The sequence below is a fragment of the Peromyscus eremicus genome, chromosome 22 (genome assembly GCF_949786415.1).
Source record: "Peromyscus eremicus chromosome 22, PerEre_H2_v1, whole genome shotgun sequence".
Taxonomy (NCBI): domain Eukaryota; kingdom Metazoa; phylum Chordata; class Mammalia; order Rodentia; family Cricetidae; genus Peromyscus; species Peromyscus eremicus.
The window spans coordinates 34,087,867-34,110,833 of NC_081437.1; the positions used below are offsets into that span (position 1 = coordinate 34,087,867).

Below are 22,967 nucleotides of genomic sequence, written 5' to 3' on the forward strand. Positions count from 1 at the left end.
ATTGGGATTTGTTATTTATTCCACACAGACACCTAATTATACCACAACTTCAGTAATTATTCGTTTGTTGATTATCCCATATTAACACATACATCAGTCTGATGAGTGGATAATTTAACATGGACCTCGTCCCCTCAGAGCAACTGGAATCTTAAATATGTTTCACACCACCCATCCCTTGCTAGCGAGCATTCTAATGAACAATCAGACAGTGGCCTGCATAGCTGATCACGTGACTGGGAGTGTCATGTTTTCATTGAAGTATATGCAATTCCCTCCTCTTTGTGTGCATAACAACAGCCCTGATTAACTGGCAATTGAGATCCCCCGGGAGAGAGAGAGAGAGAATGATTTAGAGAATAATTTATTTAAATTAAGGGAATGTCTAAGTATTAAGTAGATTTGTATGATGACAAGGAAGTAACAGAAACTCTCTGCATGTGAAATGGTCCATGGACTCATCATTTTGGTGGTTCATATCCAAGCCCAAGGAACCCCATTTGCTTGCAACTCTGGAAAAGGTGATATTTTAGTGAAGAGGTCTGTATCGAACTAAGAGCTCACATAATGAACCAGAGCTTATGGAGGAAAAGAAAGAGGGAGACAGTGAGAGAAGGAGAAAGAGAGGGGTCTCAGGGAGATATTGGGGCTCTAAAATACCCTTGAGTAAACATTCTCAATGACCTAAAATATACCTTTAACTCTTTTTTAAATTTTTTTATTTTTTAAATTTAAATATAATTACATCATTTACTCCCTCCATTTCTTTCGAACCCTGCCGAGGAGCCCCTGTGCTCACTCAAATCCATGTCCTCTGCATCTTTCATTGTTGTTATATGTATGCGCGCTCACACACACACACATATATTGTATATGTTAAATGTTATATATTATATATTCATATATATATATATATTCTGCTCAGTCTGTACAAAGCTAAATATGTGAGATTTCAGGGTTGACCACGAGAAAAAGAATTATATAGTCAACTGAGGAATTCTAAGATCGGAAGTGTTCCCCAGAGAAGAGCACCGAGATTATTATCTAGTACAAAGTAGTCACCCTTAAAGCCTTTAACTCTTCACACAGAACCATCATGAAAAATCCAGTCATTATGTGTAGATTATCAGGAGACATTCACACTACAGAGGCTTGTCATTCTCCACTCCACTACAGCTCAAGGTACCTAGGGAACTGTCTTCCCATCTCATAATCAAAACATACTCAATGTAATTCCCTGTAGATATACCTACAGTCCAACTTGATCCAGAGAACTTCTCATTGAAACTCTCTTCCCAGGTAATTCTAAACTGCTTCACATCAACAATCTGAAGCTGATCATTACTAACTCCACCTCTTGTCACCTTGATACATAAACACAACAATTGAAGCTTTAATATTTTACCTCTGTCTCCAAAGACCCATGTTTATCTCATCATGTAAAATTCAGTCTTTAAAAGTTTCAATTTAAAAGTCCAAAATTCCTTAACTGTGAGCTTCTATAAAATAAAACATTTTTAAAGTAAAGTTATGTATTTCCAGCATATAATGGTTGAGAACAAACATTTCTAGTTCAAAATGGTTAAGAATTAGGACACAGGATGTAAGGGTGAAACTAAAAATGAAAATCCACCAGAAAAAAATTTAAATCCTGTAGATCTATGCCTGAAACCTAGGGTTTATAATGTAATCCTTGTGCTCCAAATAACTCAGTAGCCCTACCCTTCCAACTTTGCTAACTCAACCATACAAATTGCCCCTTAGGCCAGCTACTGCATACCTACAACTCTCCTTGGGAGTAATCCCTGGGTCCAGGCAATTCCAGTGTCTAGAGGTCTCCATTTCACCTGGAGTCTTACCTTTGCAATCACCTCTGTGGGACACTCTGTGAGGACTGTGGCTGTGTCACATAGTGCCTGGCCTTAGCTTCTCCTCAGGACCCTTACCACATTGCTTCTTTTGTGAATTCAAAACCAATACCACAGGGATGACACTGCCAAATTCTTATGAAAGCCCAAGATGTAGCCTGCTCCTCTTGGACCAAAGCTGCATCTATTTTATCAAGAAGCCAAAACTAAAAATGAACCACAGACTTTTCTTGTAAGTAGCTGGTAGCACACAAAGAATGACCTTGCTTCTAACTACAAAGCCTGAATTTTCTTCATTGATTTATACAAGCTCCAGAGTCTTGAGTACACATTTTTGGTTCTCCTATAATTGGTATAGAATAATTATATGTATCTTTTTTTGTGCCTGTGATCTATATTATCTGTATTTTTTCACAAAAGGCAATATTTCAAAAATATTTATATTATGTATATGTGTGACTATGAGGGTATATATGTGAAGTTATACTCATGTACCCATGGAGGACAGAAGAGGGCATTGAATCACTAGGTTGGAGTTAGAGGTGGTTGCAAGCCACTGTGTGGATGCTAGAAATGGAACCCTGGTCCTCAGGAAGAGCAGCAAATTCTTTTTAGCTGCTGAGTCATCTCTCCAACTCCAAAATGTGATCTGTATTAATAACATACCATATACTAGGCTTTATGTTAGACTTTTATAGATACTAAGCTATAAATATTTCTCGTTTATTGTCAGGAATTGCCACACACTCTATGTTCAAGTTAGTCTTGGCAAGAATTTAGAGTTGATTTCAAGTGGTTTGATTTTATGTCCCTAAATTCCCTTTCCAAAGGCATAGTCTATAAGCAAAATGCTAAGATAATTCTTTTGATAACACAATTAAGTAGAAGTAAATTTCTCAATACAGAAGTAATTCAATGTGCTGGAGAAATAGATACATCATTTGGAGAAAAAACATCAGATAGAACTTTGAGATTTAAATCAACATACCTAGCCAGGGAGGTATTAGAAGTGGCTAGGAAAACAATGAAAGTCAACTGACACTGCATTGTTTGGCTAAAACTTTTACACATAATGTAACTTAAAAGGACAGTGGAATTTTGAGTGGATGGAATAGAGTTATCCAATGGTTTGTCCTTGAAGGATAGAGAGGCTGTGGCCAGAAGAAAAGATCCTCTAGGAACTCTGGGCAATAGTGCCAGAATAGATATAAAAAACAAAATAAAAGTATGTACTCCACATAGATAGCTCTTCAGGTGCTGAGAGATTACAAAATCATTAAATTTTGTTCAGAGTTATGAAAATAAAGGTAGAAAAGAAGATGAATACCACACCCACAAACTCGCATATTTCTTGTTTATTGTCAGGAATAATGTACACTTACTGGGTGAAAAACCTTAGGTCTTCTTTCCTTAGGCCAGAGATTTTCTGTGGATAGCAAATTGGTGTACTTGCTTTGGGGTAAACTTATATGATATCACTGCCAGGAACTATCTGTTGATTCTGTAGCACAAAAAAAAAATTATACTGTCACCAGATATAGGAGACATTATCTCCATATGGCTGGCTACATACTTAGCGGGGGCTCCTCAGAGATCTCTACTTAAGTTCGGCTGAGATTGTGATCCATACCACAGAACTGAATTTTTACAAAAGTGAGGGAGTTCATGAAGCAAAGGAGAAAGCATATTCAAGGGAACAGATTCAAATATGAGAATAAGGAATGAAATATGTTCAGATATCTTAATGATAGGTGATTTTGTAGCTTCAATGCCATATTATTCAATGGATATAATCTATATATGATTTAATTTGGGGTAAACTTTTTAAAATTGAGTAAAAATGGCCTAGTTACAAAGTTATGGGAATATACCATGATGCATGAGGGGTATTTTACAGGTTTACAATTGAGAAAAAAGTGCTGATAATATTAAACACCAAAAAAATACAATGATTTAAAGCATATTTTGCCTTAAGCATGCTATTTGATTGTAGCAGGAATCTTAAAGAGTCTTATTAATAAAAACAAACCTGAAGCCAAGTATTGGGGTGAACACTGGAAGATCAGAGAGGCAGAACAGGCCACAGCTAACCTCACCTCTCCAGTTCCTCAGTTGACCCTGTTTCCTCAGACTGGAAGCTTTTGTGTCTTCATCCCAATGGGTTTCAGCTGAACTGTTGTTCAAAAGCCTGAATGCTTAACCAGTCAAATGCCTCACCAGCCAAATGCTTTTAGTTTTTGGTTCTCACGCCTTATATACCTTTCTGTTTTCTATCATAACTCCCTGGAATTAAAGGCTCGCTTTCTGGGATTAAAGGCATGAGTCACCACGCTTGGCTGTATCCTTGAACAGATGGATTTCTGCCTCTGGAATGTTAGGATTAAAGGCGTGTGCTGCCACTGCCTATCCTAAGTATCTAGTGGCTTTTTTGTTCTCTGACGCCAGGTAAGTTTATTAGGGTACACAATATTTTGGAGAATATAATATCACCACATTTGATTATATTTATTTAGCTATTTGTATGTGCATGTATATGTGTTGATGTTCGTGTTTTAATATACATGTCATAGTATGCATATGGAAGGCAGATGACAACTTGCAGAGTTCAATTCTTCTCTTGAACACTGTAGGTCTGGGAGACTGAACTGTGGTCATCAGGCTTGAGGGCAACCATCTTTTTTTTTTTTTTTTTTTTTTTTTTTTTTTTTTTTTTTTTTTTTTTTTTTTTAGTAGGACCTGTGGTGCTCCTCTAGGCAAGAGAGGCCACTGTGAGGCCAATCAAAAGTACTTGAGGAACTCTTTTTCTCTCTCTCCCGGTACGAAAGTCACACGGGTAAAACCTAGTGTAACTATGCAGAGTGAGAAAGTGAGGGCAACCATCTGGATCTGCTGAGCCATCTCACAAGCCTGCATCAGCTGCCCTAATACTTTTGCTTGAGATATTTCTCATGAAACAGTGTATACTTGTTTTACAAGCACTCCCACAAAGATTTGATCAGTTACATTGAAATTCTTGACTCTCCATCAGCAAGAATCTAAATCCAGAAGAGTAAGAAGCCCTTGCTTTTCTTTTCCTTTTTATATTTTCTTAGGGTTTTTTTTTATTTTTAAAAAGGTTGTTTTTCATTATACATACTATTCCCAGTTCGCCTCCCCTTTCTCCAGCTCCCCACACTTCCCCACATCCCACCCTCCCCCTCCTCAGATAGGGTAAGTGAGGTCAAGATCATGATGGGGAAAACCACAGAGACAGCTTGCCCTTGCTCTTCTAGTACACCCTTAATTCCCCCAAATTTCTTTTCTACCCCAGCATGACAGAATGAGTACATTTTATGCTCAGGGCACGCAAAAAAAAGTGAATCTTATCAGCCGGTGATATTAACACATTTCTACTTATTTCCACAGCTTCAGAGATGTGTTCATCACGAGAGAGGCAAATGTGGTCTGAACACACAAAACAAGAGTTCGGGTACATTAAAGCATGAGAGTTGGAGATAATACTATTGTGGAAATTGAGTCTCTAACCTGCCCCATAGGTAATTAATGATGAAGTAGTGGTACATTGCAGCAGATACTATAGAAAATTAAAGGACAAGAGTAAATTTTCTCCAAGATATGATAAACAGGAACACTGAAGCAGAGTTACAGGGTCCACTGTGAATCCAGGGCTAATCTGGAAGCACTTGAATATCTTGAAACATGGACATTGAAGTAAGTCATAACAAAATTTCTGTAATCTAAAAGAAAATGAAAAGAAAGTATCTCTTGCAGAAAAGTCAGTGCACAATGTTTTTTGTCTATGTGTTTGTTTTTTAGAAAAGTGACAACAGAATTCATTTATCGTTAGCACCAAAAATTAAACTCTTAAAAGGACTTGGAACAGTTTATGGGAAGATGATTGCAAGACTGACAGGTTGGAATTGAGTGATACTGGCAAAATAAAAATAATCAATGTAAGGCATACTGTTAATATTTCTCAGTAGCAACCTGAGATTTCTGAAGATCATAGTAAATCATTTCAGAATTCCGAACTCTAAAACAAAGCAACACAAGAACTCCAGCATCCATTCCCTTTCTGTGGTCCTTTAATAGAAGGATGCCTTTGCATGCAAAATTCCTACCTTTTAAGATTACAATTATCACTGAAGAAGAGCCAGGGAAAATGTAGAAAATACTAGAAATCAATGGTAAGGTGAATGCAAAGGATGGCTACGGTAAGTCTTAACTTGAGAAAAGTTCACTGTAGTCATAGCTACTTGAGGTAGGCAGAAGACACAAGTCACAAGAAACAGAAGTGTCTGTTATGGCAATATATTTCCTGTGTAGTTTTCTGTAAATGTATTTCTTTCCAGAGAGTGGTTTCTTTTTCTCACATTAATAATTAGGAAAAGTTTCTCTCCAGGTGCTACATACACTATTAGAACAGGTAAGCCAAATTTGCCTTCAAAGTTGTGCCAGACCTAGAAAAGATGTTCACTTCAGCATTTGCTCCCTCACCTGACTATTCTGTGCTGACTGGTGTAATCTGTGCTCCTATACTTCTACCATATCACTCAGGCATTCTACTACAGTTGCTGATGGAGATGACTTATTCATGAGCCAAACAATGCTCATCTGATTATTCATTTAAATGCCAACTCTGCAAAGCAATTTCAGTCATTGTTTTAAAATAAAAGATTATTCTAGCATACTATTAATGAAGTTTCAAATAATCACATTAAAAAGTGAATTTTATGGTGGAGAGCTAATGAGTTACTTTTCATTATGCTATTTGTTTAATTGATAACAGGAGATTAATTTTGTAGATGTGGGGATAGTTGATGTCAGAAGAGAATATGTATTCTCAAGTGGAAATTAAAAAAAAATAAAGCAGAAAGTGTGTGGATGGGGGGATGAGGAAGAAAGAACATCAAGACCTGGAAGCAAAAACAGGCAGAAGGGCCAACAATATTAAAACCTGAATTTATTGTTTATGAATCAGTGAAAGAAAGCAAAAATATAATGAATGAATAAAGTATAATCTGGAAAAGAAACTACTCTACATTAAGGCAAAAATACCACAAGAATCCATTCTTTAAAATGCTGTACATTCAAGTCTTCCCTCTGGGTGTTTCATCAGTCATTGAAATAAAAATTCAGACTAAATAAAACCACTAAGTCAAAATAAGAAGCCATGAGCTAAGAGAATTACTCTACAGTACAATCCTTGGAAGTGGGTAGACCAGTTGGCTGGCTTCAATCCTAAACTCAAATAAGGTAATACAATTTCTACCCCATAGAATTAATGTTAAAATTGAAGTAGATGACAGGTACATCTCACCTTTCCTTAGTTGCCTATAGTTCTTTGTGTGAGGTTAAGGGTGGGCTTTCTCTGATCAACTTTGGCATGTCTATTGTTTTCCTTGTTCATCTCATGTTTAAGCAGTCATGTTGGTGAGACTTTATGGATATAGCTCCTGATATTACTAGACTACAGTCTCACAGCAAACTCACTGATCCTCTGGCTCTTACAATCTTTCCATGAACCTTAGGTGTGGGAGTTGCTTTGTAGATGTTTCCAATGAGACTGGGCTCCTTAACTCTGTATTTTGATCAGTTGTGGTTTTTCATAATATTCTCCATCTATTGCAAAGAGAAGTTTCCTTGATGAAGGATGAGGAATATATTTATCTGTAAGTTTAAGCACAAATATGGAGAAGGTAGTTAGGGATTATGCTGGTTTAGTGAAATGGGAGTTGTAGGTTCTCTTCCAAGATTCATGACTTCACCAGCACTGGGTAGATGCCTCCCTAAGCATTTCTGACTAAGCTGAGAAAACCCATTCCTTGATTGTCAGAGCACAATCAGTGCAAGCAGTTACCCAGCTCAGTGTATGACCTATAGCAAATATTCCTATTCTTTTCTTCTACTGACCCAACACCATTTTCACCACAGTGTGCCTAATTATTCATTATTATTTACACCAATAGTTTACCATCAACTAAGAGGTCTTTTTTGTGGATTTAATGACTATTTTTCTCTCAGAATATGTTTGCACAAAGACTAACATGGGCTTACCAGAAAGTTTTATTTATTAACAGTGATAAGATTTTGAACAGGATGACCTAATGTCTGTTTGTGAAATGTTAATTATATCAATAATTCATTAAAAATAAACATAAAAATATGTCAGCAAGTTATAATGGCATATCACTGGGAAGTGGAGACAGGAAAATCAATACTTCAATCCAGTATCCACTACATAGCCAATTCACCTTGGACTATATAAAACTCTTCCTTAAAAATAAATAAATAAATAGCTCAAAGAGAGAGGACTTTCAGACGATGAACAAGGCTGGGATATGATCCTCACTATCAACACACCCAACTTTAATTATTTTTTAGATGCTACCTAAAATTCCTCCAAAAGTCTGTGGTTTCTGTTAAGATTTTTGAAAGACCACAGTTAAAAGTAGTAGGTATAGAATATCAACTGATCTTCTAAAGAAGACATCAAAATTTAATTTATGAACTTTGACAATAAATTGAAATTCATATGAACATGTAGAACTTGGAAGTTCCTTTAAAATGCCAACATTATGAAGACATTATGATATCAAATATTCAGATGCCTGATGCCTTCAACAAAAACTACAAAACTAACAATTCAGATATTTAATGTGTCTTAAACCAGATAGAATAAAAAAGACTATTCTATGAGCTGTTTAATGCAAAGTTATATACAATAACCTTTGTGAACAGATTTCATTTCAAGTCAATTTTATATTTGTAGAAAAATATAAGAAATACAAAAAAAATATTCCAAAGTTGCATTTAAAATAACTGGCTGAATGAAATAACACAAATGGTAAATGTATTTATCTTGTCATCAAGCTTCACCACATAAGTTCAATCTTTAGAAATTTCTCCTGTAATTTGTCCTCTTAGGTCCACTTTCTCATCATGGCATTAGTACACATACACACAACATAAATAAATAAATAAAATCCAAGAAAGAAAGTTACTATTACATGGCTACACCAAAGACTTTCAACACTTTAAAATTCCTTTGTGCTCAACCTATCTGTCTTCAGTATTCTTTCCTCATTCTCTCCATGCATAAATACACAGGAGTATAATTGCTGGATTATAAGGCAAGAGTGTTTCACTTTATTGTCAATCTATATTCCGAAGTAGCTGCAATTTCTATTGCCACCATGGATGAACAAAAGCTTATGTTGCTTACATCCTTGACAGGAATATGTGTTCCCAATAATTTATAAAATGGCTTTCATGGATGGAACGAGAGATGTCCCCTATAGTCTTGAGTATTTGAACATTTCCCCACTGGGCAGTGCTCTTTGGGAGATTTTGATGGTACAAAGTTGTTTTTAATCTTCCTGTTTTATCACTGGGAATCATTTCACTTGTTACTGTGGGAATGTTCAATTCCGTTGCTTCAAACTTGAGGCTTCTGGAAAAGGAATGGTCTTCATAGCACCAAATATATTTGTCCATGGATGCTATGATCTACCACCAGAGAAATCTTGAAGGAGAAATTTAACTTAGAAAGCCAGTCTGGGCAAAGACCATAAGGCAACTTGACATCATACCATTTCCTACTAGGTGTAAGGAAACATCCAACCTGATTCAGGAATGAAGAGGTGAAATTCTTACCACATTCATCTTTACTCCCTTTAGAAATAAGTATGAGACTCACAGCAAGTGGAAAGGAATGTTCAGGTTTCAGAAGGCAATGCAGTGAGTGGGTTTGGGTGCGCAGTTACAGATCTTACCACCAATAACCTTGGCTATACTACTTGGTGCCTTGAACTTCTCCATCCTCATTTGTAAAACAAGGCTATCTACAGTCCACTTACAGCATTTCAGAAACAATTAAATGAATCCATGCATTAAATCATCTGGTAAATATTAAGCACTCAGCATGTTTCTGCATTGAAGGTTTATATGAGGTATTTAATAGCTCCCTCTTCTACACATGAGTTCCTAAATGAGGAAGCTTACCGAAACTCCAACAAGCTCTTGCAGAAGATTCATCTGCTTTTGTCAGTGCAGTCTTTAACACAAAATTATAACTGTCTTTTCTTTCTTAAATTATTGATTTCAACAAGATATTTTCATATCCTAAAATCTCATAGGGTAATTCCATAAAAATTAAGGTGAGAATTCACCCATGACTCCAATGAATAAAAGCCTTGAGAAGTTAAAGGCTGATTAACCATGTGGATAGAAGGTACATGATGCTAAAGGAATTCTGAGTTATCTAAGAAACGGTGGCTACCTAACCATGAAATTTATAGCCATTTAAAGTTAACCAAAAACAAAAGAGAACTATTTATTACCAATACATTTAACCAAAAACAAAAGAGAACTATTTATTACCAATAATACTATTTATGTAGAATTCATTCAAATGACAATGAATATATGTAGAAATATTTTCTTCTTCCCTATGAACTATAGTGTTAACAGAATAGGTCACTGGATTAAGAGAAAGAAATTTATGTATATATATATATATATACACGTATGATATGTTCATGTACTATGTGATATATATATATATATATATACACACATATATGGCATATTTATTTACATTTATATGGTACATTTATATAGAGTAAATGCATGCCTATACATAACATAGCACATACACACAAATATATATATATATATATATATATATATATATATATATATAGAGAGAGAGAGAGAGAGAGAGAGAGAGAGAGATATAAAATCACTATGGACTAAAGTTAGAGTTCAACAACACAAACTACAGAAAGCCTATGAACTCATGGAAACTGAACAACTCTCAAATGAATTACCATTGGGTCAAGGAAGAAATAAAGAAATTAAAGACTTCCTAGAATTCAATGAAGATGAATGCGCAACATACCCAAACTTATGGGACACTATGAAAACATTGCTAAGTTCTAGCACTAAGTGCCTACATAAAGAATTTGGAGAAATCTTACACTAGTTACTTAACAGCACACCTGAAAGTTCTAGAACAAAAAGAAGCAAATTCATCCAGGAGAAGTAGATGGCAAAATAATCAAATTGAGGGCTGAAATCAATAAAATAGAAACAAAGGAAAGAATACACAGAATCAATGAAACAAAGAGTTGGTTCTTTGACAAAATCAACAAGATGGACGAATCGTTATCCAAACTAAACAAAAGGCAGAGAGAGCATATACAAATTAACAAAATCAGAAATGAAAAGTGGGATAAAACACAGAGGAAATGCAGAGAATCATTACATCATATTTCAAAGACTTGTACTCTACAAAATTGGTAAATCTAAAAGAAACAGACAGTTTTCTTGATAGGTATTAAATTTAATCAAGACTAGATAAACAATATAAATAAACCTATAACCCCTAAGGAAATAGAAACAGTCGTCAAAATGCTCCCAATCAAAAAAACCCCAGAGCCAGATGGTTTCAGTGCAGAATTCTATCAGACTTTCAAGGAAGAGCTAATACCAATACTCCTCAAATTGTTCCACAAAATAGAAAGAGAAAGAACATTGCCAAATTCTTTTTATAAGGCTATAGGTTCCCTGATAACCCAAACCACACAAAGATGCAAAAAAGAAAGAGAGCTGCACACCAGTCTTGCTAACGAATACTGATGCAAAAATACTCAATAAAATATTGGCAAAAAAAAAAAAAAAAAAAAAATTGGCCGGGCGGTGGTGGCGCACGCCTTTAATCCCAGCACTCGGGAGGCAGAGGCAGGTGGATCTTTGTGAGTTCGAGGCCAGCCTGGTCTACAGAGTGAGTTCCAGGAAAGGCGCAAAGCTACACAGAGAAACCCTGTCTCGAAAAACCAAAAAAAAAAAAAAAAAAAAAAAATATTGGCAAACAGAGTCCAAGAACACATACAAAAAATCATCCACCATGATCAAATAGGCTTCATTCCAGAGATGCAGGGATGGTTAAAGATATAAAAAGTTTTCAATGTAATCCACCATATAAACAAACTGAAAAAAATATATGATCATCTCATTAGAAACTAAACAAGTCTTTGACAACATCCAATACCGCTTGATGATAAAGGTCTTGGAGAGATCAAGGATACAAGGAATATACCTAAACATAATAAAAGCAACATACAGCAAGCTGACAGTCAGCATCAAACTAAATGGAGAGAAACTCAAACCGATTCCACTAAAATCAGGAACAAGACAAGGCTGTCCACATTCTCTGTATATATTCAATACAGTACTCGAAGTTCTAGCTAGAGCAATAAGACAACAAAAGGAGATTAAGGGCATACAAACTGGAAGGAAGACGTCAAACTTTTGCTATTTGAAGATGATATGATAGTATGCAGAAAGAAATTGGAGAAGAAAAGAGAAAATGGAAAAATCTCTGATGCTCATGGATTGATGGGATTAACATAGTAAAAATGACAATCTTATCAAAAGCAATCTACGGATTCAATGCAATCCCCATCAAAATTCCAACACAATTCTTCACAGACCTCAAAAGAACAATACTCAACTTCATATGGAAAAACAAAATCCCAGGATAGTTAAAACAATCCTGTACAATAAAGGAACTACCATAGGTATTACCATCCTTGACTTCAAGCTCTACTATAGAGCTATAGTAATAAAACAGCATGATATTGACATAACAACAGACAGGTCAATCAATGTAATTGAATTGAAGACCTTGTCATAAATCCACACACCTATGAACACCTGATTTTTGACAAAGTAGCCAAAATTATACAATGGAAAAAGAAAGCATCTTCAACAAATGGTGCTGGCATAAGTGGATGTCGACATGCGGAAGAATGCAAAGAGATCCAGATCTATCACATTGAACAAAACTCAAGTCCAAGTGGATCAAAGTCCTCAACATAATGCATTGGCACAAGAGACTACTTCCTGTATATAACACCAGTAGCACAGACACTGGGACAAACAATTAATAAATGGGACTTCCTGAAACTGAAAAGCTTCTGTAGGGCAAATGAAATTGTAGGGCAAATGTAAGTCAAAACAGCAGCCTGCAGAATGGGAAAAGACCTTCACCCATCCCACATCTGATAGAGGGTTGATCTTCAAAATATATGAAGAACTCAAGAAACTAGACATCAAAATACTGAATAATCTAATTAAAAATGGGGGTACAGGAGAATCTCAAATGCTTGAGATACACTCAAAGAATTGTTCAGCATCCTTAGCAATCAGGGAAATTCAAATCAAAATTACTCGGAGATACCATTTTACACCTGTCAGAATGGCTAAGATCAAAAACACTGGTAACAGCTTATTTTGAAGAGGATGCAGAGCGAGGTGAACACTCCTCCACTGTTGGTGGGAGTGCAAACTTGTACAACCACTTTAGAAATCGATATGGTTGTTTCTCAGAAAATTGGGAATCAATCTACCTCAAGACCCAGATATACCAATCTTGGACATATAATCAAAGGATGCTCAATCATACCTCAAGAACACTTGTTCAACTGTGTTCATATCAGTGTTATTCTTAATAGCCAGAACCTGGAAGCAACCTAGATGCCCCTCACCTGAAGAATGGATAAATAAAATGTGGTATATTTACACAATGTAGTATTATTCAGCTGTAAAAAAAAAATGACATCATGAAATTTGCAAGCAAATGGATACAACTAGAAAAAAAAATCATACTGAGTGAGGTAACTCAGACCCAGGAAGACAAACATGGTACGTACTCACTCATAAGTGGACATCAGGAGTAAATTATACGATAGTAAACCTACAATACAAAGCCCCAGAGAAGCCAGGTAACAACGAAGGCCCAAAGATGGATGCATGGATTTCCCTGGAAATGAGAAATGGAAGAGACCTCCTGGGTAAACTGGAAGTGGGAGTGGGGGTTGAGGGGATGGGATGGTGGGTTGAGAACATGAGGGATCAGGTTGGGTGGGTTAGAGGTGGGCTGGAGTGAGAGACTATGAAAGAGATGTCTTGATTGGGGGGGGGGTGCATTTCCAGGTAAGGTACAACTACACACACTGTTTAGCAGCTGATGATGTATTTCCTTTATTTAACTTTTTAGTTCATGGGATTTGGTGGCATTCAGAGTACACCTCAGTGGTGGAGTACTTGCCTAGTATGCAAGATGCTCTGAGTTTGAGCCCCAGCACATCAACAGATGGAAGAGGAGGCAGAGGGAGGGACGTAGGAAAACATAAGGGAAGGAGGTATGAACTTATTTTTTATTTATGAAAAAATACAAAAAAGCATATTGATATTTCATTAAGAAATATGTACTTCTTCCAACCACTGTCTCTTTCTTGTCAAGACAGGGTTTCTCTGTGTAGCTTTAAGTCCTGGAACTCACTCAGTAGACCAGACTGGCCTTGAACTCACAGAGATCCACATGCCTCTGACTTTTAAAGTGCTGGGATTAAAGGCGTGTGTCATCACTACAGGCAAGAAATACCTTTTAGGCAGCTTAAAGTATAAAAGTTTAATTAAAGCAAATTATACATTTATTTAGACATATAATAGTCATGCAGACATAAACTGGGGTAGGATCTCTAGCTATGAACCATAAACTCTAGGACACTCAACTTCTGGAAGTCCACTGTGATAAAAACAGATTTTTATGGTAAACCTTAATGCAATCTTTGATTGCATTTTCTTCTATTGGTTTAGTGTCACCCAACCTTCCCCTGGCCTAAATCCCGCTTCCAAGGCATTTACTTGCATATTCATGGGAGGAACTATTGTTCATTCCATGACCTCAACAGATCCCAGCTTCCATGCTTCTACTGTAAAATGTTAAGGTGCCAAACATGAGTTCTAAAGTTTTAGCTGCCCAAGGACCCTGATATTTCTTCTATTCTCAATATTTTCTTCCCTTCGTTTTGCTGAATCCCACATCTTTAAGTATCATTTATACCAACAAATATGCATCATTCAAGCACAGGCAACTGATGTTACAAAGATGTCTTAACCTAATGTCTCCACATCTGTTCCTGTGTTTCTCCACCTTAGGCCACAGTCAGATTCCCTGAACAATAGACTCAGGGCATGTATCTATGATTTTTTAAATTATGTACTCTAGATGCTTTTACTGATTTGAAGTAATAAAATAGTAAAAGAAATTGTATGAAAGACTGAAAATTGTAGAGATATTTCTGCAATTAATAAATGTTCATTAGTTCTATGACTGGTCTTTAGAAATATAACCTATGACCCACTGAAATAACAAAAAAGAAAAAACCCAGCACAGAGTCTGTCGTTTATTTATCATATCTATCAACTATCTATTTCTATCAATTTTCTTTCTGCCTGTGTATTTATCTCCATGTTTTTTTTTAATCCCCTCTACCCCGCAGAGAAAAAGAAAATCTTTTTTCCAGTATGGCTCTGCCTATCACAAAGCATCAAATGTACTTCAATTCTTTTACACATAAATTATACCCAAATCACTTCCAGGAGAAAGAATGCAGCATTCCAGCAACTCACTCTTCCCAGGCTAGATAATGACTCCAGACTGAAACACAGAGTTAAGGACCCACCATTATTTTTTTCACACAAATACATGTAAGGACACAGTGCTGTAAGCAGGAGGCAGTCACTTTGCAGGTATGAGGGGCACTAATTTAATTTCCCTCTCTGGTAAGAACTCCTAAGTGTTATCTCTGGCTGTTGGGCAAAGATGCAGCATCATTCTCTTGTCCTTACTCTTTTGTTGTGTGAAGTATTAGGTGGGGAATATGTCACTCCTGATAGATGCAGCATGTGAAGATCACGTCTAATGAGAGGTATTTACATATCAACACTGTTTAAAGTTTCTAACTATCAATGATTTTGATCTGTACTTAATTTCTCTTCGGCAACACATTTCCTGCAGCCCACAAAACAACATCATCACTCCTTCTCTGTGCTTTGACAAAGGCATTTTCTTAAGGTCTGTCCATACTTCCTACTTCCCACTGTTAGAGTCAACAGGTTTATTCATCTTCAAAGTGAACATATTACTAGGCCTTTGTTTCCCTATCTCGTAAGGCCAGGCCTCTCCCTTGTCCTTCTCTTTGTGTAATATCGAACACTGATCAATTCCTATATCTGCTGTAACAAATTGGCACAAACAGTGACACTCACAGACATTACACACGGACGCAGACATGCACACCCGGAGCCTTTAGCCAATGTTTGGAGAACATCTGATGGTTTTTAAAACATTAATTATGGGTGAAGAGATGCATCAGAAGTTTGATCGGTGCTTTTTCAAAGGATTTTTATCAAAGGAAACAAAGTTCGTTTCCCAGCACACCTGTCAGGCAGGTCACAACTGCCTGTCTTTCCAGTTGCAGGGATATCTCGCCCCCTTCTGGATGCCTCAGGAACTGCATGAGCATAAGCACACACTCATAACTAAATCGTCAAAATATTCTTCCTTAACCAAGTATGCCTGGATTCTCCTCCCAGTCCATAGTCACATTTTTGTTAGATATCAATCCATGGTTTAGCAATCTGTCAGTATCATAAAAAAGTAAAAACAATTATTCCCTATCTGTCTGCACAGTTCTAATTACAAAGGCTGTCTTTGGTGCTGTTTTCTGTGTCTACTTTATATTTTTTAGATTCTTCGATTTCATTGTTTTGAATAGTTTTTCAGTGTTTTTAGATTTCAGAAATTTATGATGTACCATGACCTGTTTAATGTTTGTTTGGTCTGTGTGTGTGTGTGTGTGTGTGTGTGTGTGTGTGTGTGTGTGTGTGTATCTTTCTGTCTCTCTGTCTTTCTGTCACATGGGTGTGTGTGGGTGCTTTCAGAGTACAGCAGACTGCATTGGTCTACTGAAGATGTGGGTGATGGGAAGCAAACCTAGGTCTTCTTCAAGAGCAGCAAGGTCTCTTACCACTGAGCCAACTCTTTAGCTCCAGTGTTTCCATATTTGAATGATTTAAACTACTTGTCAGAGTTGATGTTTAGCTCAGTGGGAAATTGCATGTACAATATGTAGGAGGCACTGTGTTTGCTCTACTATATGAAAAACAAATATATACATTCATACACATACATACCTACATACACACACACACACACACACATACATATATACATACATACAATCTTTCTGTGAAAATTGTAGCCATCTTCAGCCATACATTGGAATCTATTGGTTCAGGTTTCTCACTCAGATTGAGTTTCCCTAATTGTCACTGTAGCAGATGTCCTTTGATGGAAGCCTTAACATTTTATTTATCAAGCAGTGGTTCCCTCAGTCTCATTGCATATTTATTTTAGCTTGTCATTGCTGATACTGTCCCATGAAGGAAGGGTGAGACACTTCCCCATATTGTTATGGAAGTTAGAAGGAGGACACATTTTCCATTCATTGCTTCCTAAAGCACAAGTGTTTCTTGCTGTCTGTGAATAGATTGGACTTAAGAGATGCTCACCCAGGTGAGAGGAATAGCAAGGGCTAGAGCTAAGACACCCTCATGGTCTACATTGGCAGGCAGTCTTTCCTACCTTGCTACTCTGCCCATTGGTGAAAGTTCTGATTTTGTTAGCTCTTGGTGCACACCTCTCCTGCCAGAAGATGGACAGATATCCTGTTGCCACCCTTTAAGAGTAATCAGGGTCCATCATGTTCTCTACTGACATAGGGAGTGAGATGGTTCACTACCACTCAACATGGATATGACTTTCAGCCTTTACATCAGCTTCTATCTAGTGCTAGGAAGTAAGTCTCCATGCATTTCCAAATGTCAAAATCCTAAAGCTCAAACAAGGGCTCAAATTAATATCTGAAATAATCTCTTGGAATATGTTCTTTCTTGTTAGAGCCTATTTAGGAATTTCAAGCTAGAGTAACTGTCCCCATTGTCCTAAATTCAATTATGAGCTCCCTGCTTTGACCTTTAACAAGCTTGTGGAGATGTCTAAAAACAAAAAAAACATTAATAAGTTATTAGAACTGTGTTCATCTGCCAGTGAGAAATGTCACTTTGTTACAATACACTCCCTGATAGCATGCTTCATATAACTCCAAAGGTAATTTTATAGTCCTGTAAGCTTCCAGGTGACTTTTCCCATGGTTCTGCCTAAAACAGCTGCTCATCAGCTGCTTCAGCATCTGGTTCCCAGCCATGGGATGTTCACTATCCACTGTTGTAACCCTGGCTGTCCTTATACCTCTCTGCCTCAAGTACATCATTTCTTCTGGCATTTTGAGTGGGCTTTGACTCTCAGCAAGTAACTTTGGGCTATGCATTTTTATTATTGGATGGTAACTTCCCTGACTTGAAGTGAACTTCCTTGCCTTCAGTTATTCATCTCTAGAGTAATATTTAATGAGATGTTTTCCTTTGCAACCTCTCTTATATTTCCTACGTTCTCCCAAGCCAAGTATAGACTTTTAATATAGAATATGTTAACTCATAACCTTTCCATATTTAAGCCAGTTTTGGGGCATATTCAGATATTCATACCCATTGTGGTGATGCTACAGAGGCCATACACATTAATACCATCATTAATATTTAATCATGACAATCAGTGAGCCAGTGTCTATATAGTATTATTAACTTACGTCTATACTCAGATCTTTTTATTATTCTCAAATGTTCCTATATTCTTTTATTTTTCTGACATCTTTTCTTTAAATGTGCATTTCATATTCATTTGGTTGCTAGCTCTGGTCCTAAATTTACCTTAGAATTTTTCATTATTTCCTTCTTGATTTTTGAAGATTCTTGAATATAAAACTAGTTAGTAGAGATTATTTGAGCTGCATTTATAAGGTATGTAACTATTAGGGAATATAATAATTATCAGGGCATTTCCTCTTCAAGATTATAATACAGGGGCTAATGTGCATGTAAAACTGTAAGTGCTCAAGCATGATCATGCATACCTGTAATTCTAATATTTAAGAAAATGAAGGCAGGGCTTCCAAGAACTCAATGCAGCTTTAGCAGCGTAGTGAGTTCTAGGTCAGCCTGAGCTGCATAAAATCCTCTATCAATATTTTTAAAAAAAAATAAATGAAGAATAAAATTAAAACAAATTTATTGAAAGGGTCAAAATAATTTCAGGGGACTGAATACATGGCTGAGATATTGAGAGTATTTGCTGCTCTTCCAGAGGACCCAAGTTTGGTTCCTATTGGCTCTCATCTGCCTCTAACTTCAGTTCCAGATGATCTGGTACACTCTTCTGCCTTCTGCAGTCACAACACACACACACACACACACACACACACACACACACACACACACACTCACACCAAAATAATAAAAATAAGTCATTAAAGAATAATTTGACATGAATCCAGGTAAAGTGCTCAATGAAAAAAAGTGAATAAAATATTACTATTACAAGATTTTCTGGGTCTGAAAACACTTTCAAATCAATGAAGCATACTACATGAGAGGGGTTATAATAATTATAATAATTATAGTAGCACAGTGCTGTCACGAAATGCTGACAACTTTTATCCCCGAGCTTTAATAGCGGTATCTGTGTGGGACTGGAGGATTATGACCTTACTGCATATGCAAAGAATACTATGCAGACAACAGTGACTAGCCTCCGAAGCCTGTTCCCTTTGCCTGCTCAACCTTCCCGCCACAGTATCCTTCCCTTGAACTGGCAACCAGTAACCTAAGACTCCTGCATTTTCCCCTTCCAGGATGCAATATTTTAGGGATTATCCTAGATATAACCTGTGCAGACAGCTTTGTTTCCCATAGCACTGTGTATTTTAGGTTTCACTGTGGTATTATTATGGCCCTAGAGCACATTTATTTTGTTGAAAAACAAAAACAAACAACTTCCATTATATGGACATTCTTCCACCTACCCATTCATTTTTTGAAGTTCAGTGTAAGTGCTGTTTCTAGTTTTGAAAAGGTCATATGCATATTTGTTTGTGGATGTGCTTGCCTGTGCATGAGCATGTGGATGCAGAAGGTCTACTTCACTTTGTATTTCTTCTTGTACCATAGGACAACTTGACTTCTGAGATAGGATCTCATCACTGAACCTGTAGGTCATCATTTCACGACAGTGGCCGACCACAGAGCTCTTGAAATCTTCCTGCCTCTGTCCCTCTCCCCACCTTCCCTTCAGGGCTGAGGTCACAGAGGTGTGCTATCCCAGCCGACTTTTACAACAGCATTTGGGAGGGTTGCTTGTACAAGAAGCACCTTACCCACTGAGTTACCATTCCTGCCTTTTACATGTTTCAATGTTTTTAGATATGTGTTTTGTAGAAGATTCATATTCAGTAAATCTTTTTAAAATATGCTTAGCTCTCTGGATCACACAGATCTTGTAAACTTATGTAGCACGGGTGTAATTCTCACATTTCTGTATGCCAGTCACTCCTTGGATGTACAGTTATCAATAGAGACATCATTTCTTTGCTTTAGACCATATCTTGAAAGAGCCCTATGCCAGATGCAGACACAAACAAAGAGTGCTGTGTCTTCCTTAGATTCCTGAGGTCACAAAGAAGCCAACTTATCTTTCTCATTCAAGAAAATTGCCACCTTTGGAGCAATAGCTGAGGCAGAGGTGGTCTAAAATAAAAGGACTGTGCCTGTGAGTCACCACTTTCCTGGATCTATTTCAAAAATGACCTGTGGTTATTTATTGTTTTTTTTATTTTTTTAAGCTTTTTGGTGTGACTCAAACCTTTAGGAAATTGCTGAAGCTAATTGGACAGCCACCTTAGAAAATGCAGTCAGAATAACTTGGCAATTACCTTTCTTAAAGGTGTCTCTATGCGTGAAAGTAAGTGGATATTTACTTCTAACAGATGAACAAATTCTCAATCTATTCACATTTTATCCAAATTTGACAATTTACCTTATTTGGCATAAAGTTTTTTATGTTTGAAGAAGGGTTTTGACTACATTCTTATAGTCTAGTAAGAAATTATACTTAACCTTTGATACATCATTTGCTATTTGAATAATTGTTTGGCCTACTCACAATAATTCACAGCTCCCCTATTTTAAGAATTTTACTGCATATCATTGCTATTTGGATACATCACACTGTAATACATTCCACTGTTGGAATTTCAAAATTTATTTTTTCTATGAATATTTAAACTGTAGGTATCAGACTTCTAAGAATTGTTATCAGCTAGCACATATGGATATTTAAGTGTTCACTTGAGTGCTTTATTCAATTAATGAAGATAGCTAGCATGTTATAAATTAGAGGAAATAATTTTGATGATTAATCTTGTTAAAATTCCTCATAGTGGCCACATGGCAGGAAAATGATTGCTCAATAAAGAAATTATCACTCTTTGCCAACACATAGTCCATACTTACACATAAAAAAATTCCATGCGATTCTCAGCAAAAATGAATATATTACAATGTATGGTGCTTTTTCCAACATTTGCCTAGTTTTCACAAAATTCCCCAGTAAATTTTAAGATATCATCAACATGATATTTGTATTATTTGTATTCCAGAGTAAAATCATTCAGAAAAATGGGATTCTGGAATTCAGTAGTAAACCTCATGGAGAGATCAGATCTTTGGATATAATTATTAGATACAGAAAGCGGACAGATAAAAAGGAGGGCACATGATATAATTAGATCACCAATGTAATTATGATGTTAGAGGCAATTCCAAACCTATGCAGTTTCCTTTTGAGCACAAAGTATCTGCAACAACCCTCAACAAAATATATTCTAGGCTTCATGGTGGGGATCATTAATGACGTATTTCATTTCATGCTGATGTAAAGCTGGCGAGGTAAGCAGAGTTCTTAAAATGTGAGGGAATGGGGCTGAATAAATGACTCAGTGATTCAGAATGCATACTGCTCTCACAGAGGGCCCATGATTCTTTCCCAGCTCCTATCTTGTTGATAGCTCATCACTGCCTGTAACTCCAGCTCCAATGGGTTTGTCTCCCTCTTCTGGCCACTATGGGCACTGCACTCACAAACATGTCTACACAGATACGTTTTTAAAATACTCATAATAAAATATTTTTTAAAAGCTGAGAGAATGAATCTCAGAGATGGAACTGTGGAGTGACTGACTTCTACTAAAGCTGGAAGAGTTTTTTATTTCTTCCAAGCACACCACAGTTGACACAGCATCCCGGCTTTTCCTGGTTTAGGAATTTTCTGGAGCATTTCTCCACTTTCATGGATAGCTAAATATGAATTAACACATGGTTCTCAAACTGTCTTGAAGTTCCAAATAAATAGACATATCAAACAAGTTCAGTGCTTTATTTAATGAGCTCCCACAATCTAGGGAAGAAAAACTGAATAAAGCTAAATATGTGCATGAATTAAACTGAAAGTTCACCTGAAAGTTTGTTGAGCAAGATAGACAGCAACACCGGGACACAGAAAAACAGCAACAAACTTATTAAATTATGGCAGAAGTGGAAAAACTGTCTGAATTAAACTTTGAGGGATTTTTTTAAATAAACATATTCTTGAACAACTGTCATAAAATTGAAATAAATTATCTCTACTTCCATTAGAATTGCTGTTAAGTTTGGGAAATAGCTGAGTAAGACCTTTATTTATAGATGCAGAATGTTATTCTTAAGTTAAATTAGAGCATGAGAAATCTTTTCTTTTTTAAAATGTGAAATGTTTATACAGTGTTTATCTAAGGTATAGTATTATATATATAGATTCAATATTATTCATATATGTGATTTATTCCAAAAATCACATATTGAACCACCATGTATTTGTGATAGTATGTTTTGTGTGTATTACACAACATACATGTACTCTATGTACTGTTCATTATACTCTCTTTTACTTCAATATATGTTAAACATTATATATTACCCTAAACCGAGTGGTAATGTTTCAGAAATTTTTAAGACCTACATTGTCAGCATTCACCAATACAGAGGTGCCTTATGTTTTTAATATTTACATATTTCAACACAAAATGTAAGCCATCAAAATAAAATTCAAAATTCCCCTTGAAATTCCATAAGTATTACTTGTCCGGCGACCAAACTTCACCTTTAGAAAACAGACTATCATATACTAGAGCCCCATCTTGAATATCTGAGCTCTGTCAGATTAATATTTTGGGGGCTTTTTCACCTTAAATTTGT

General features: G+C 36.3%; 1 non-coding gene across 1 annotated transcript; it reads right to left on the minus strand.

Annotated features, from left to right (window-relative positions):
• Positions 1-4,602: 4,602 nt before the first annotated feature.
• Positions 4,603-4,736, minus strand: LOC131897777 (small nucleolar RNA SNORA64/SNORA10 family). Its single transcript, XR_009375795.1, has one exon. It is a non-coding gene; the product is annotated as a small nucleolar RNA SNORA64/SNORA10 family (small nucleolar RNA).
• Between the last annotated feature and the right edge of the window lie 18,231 nt (positions 4,737-22,967).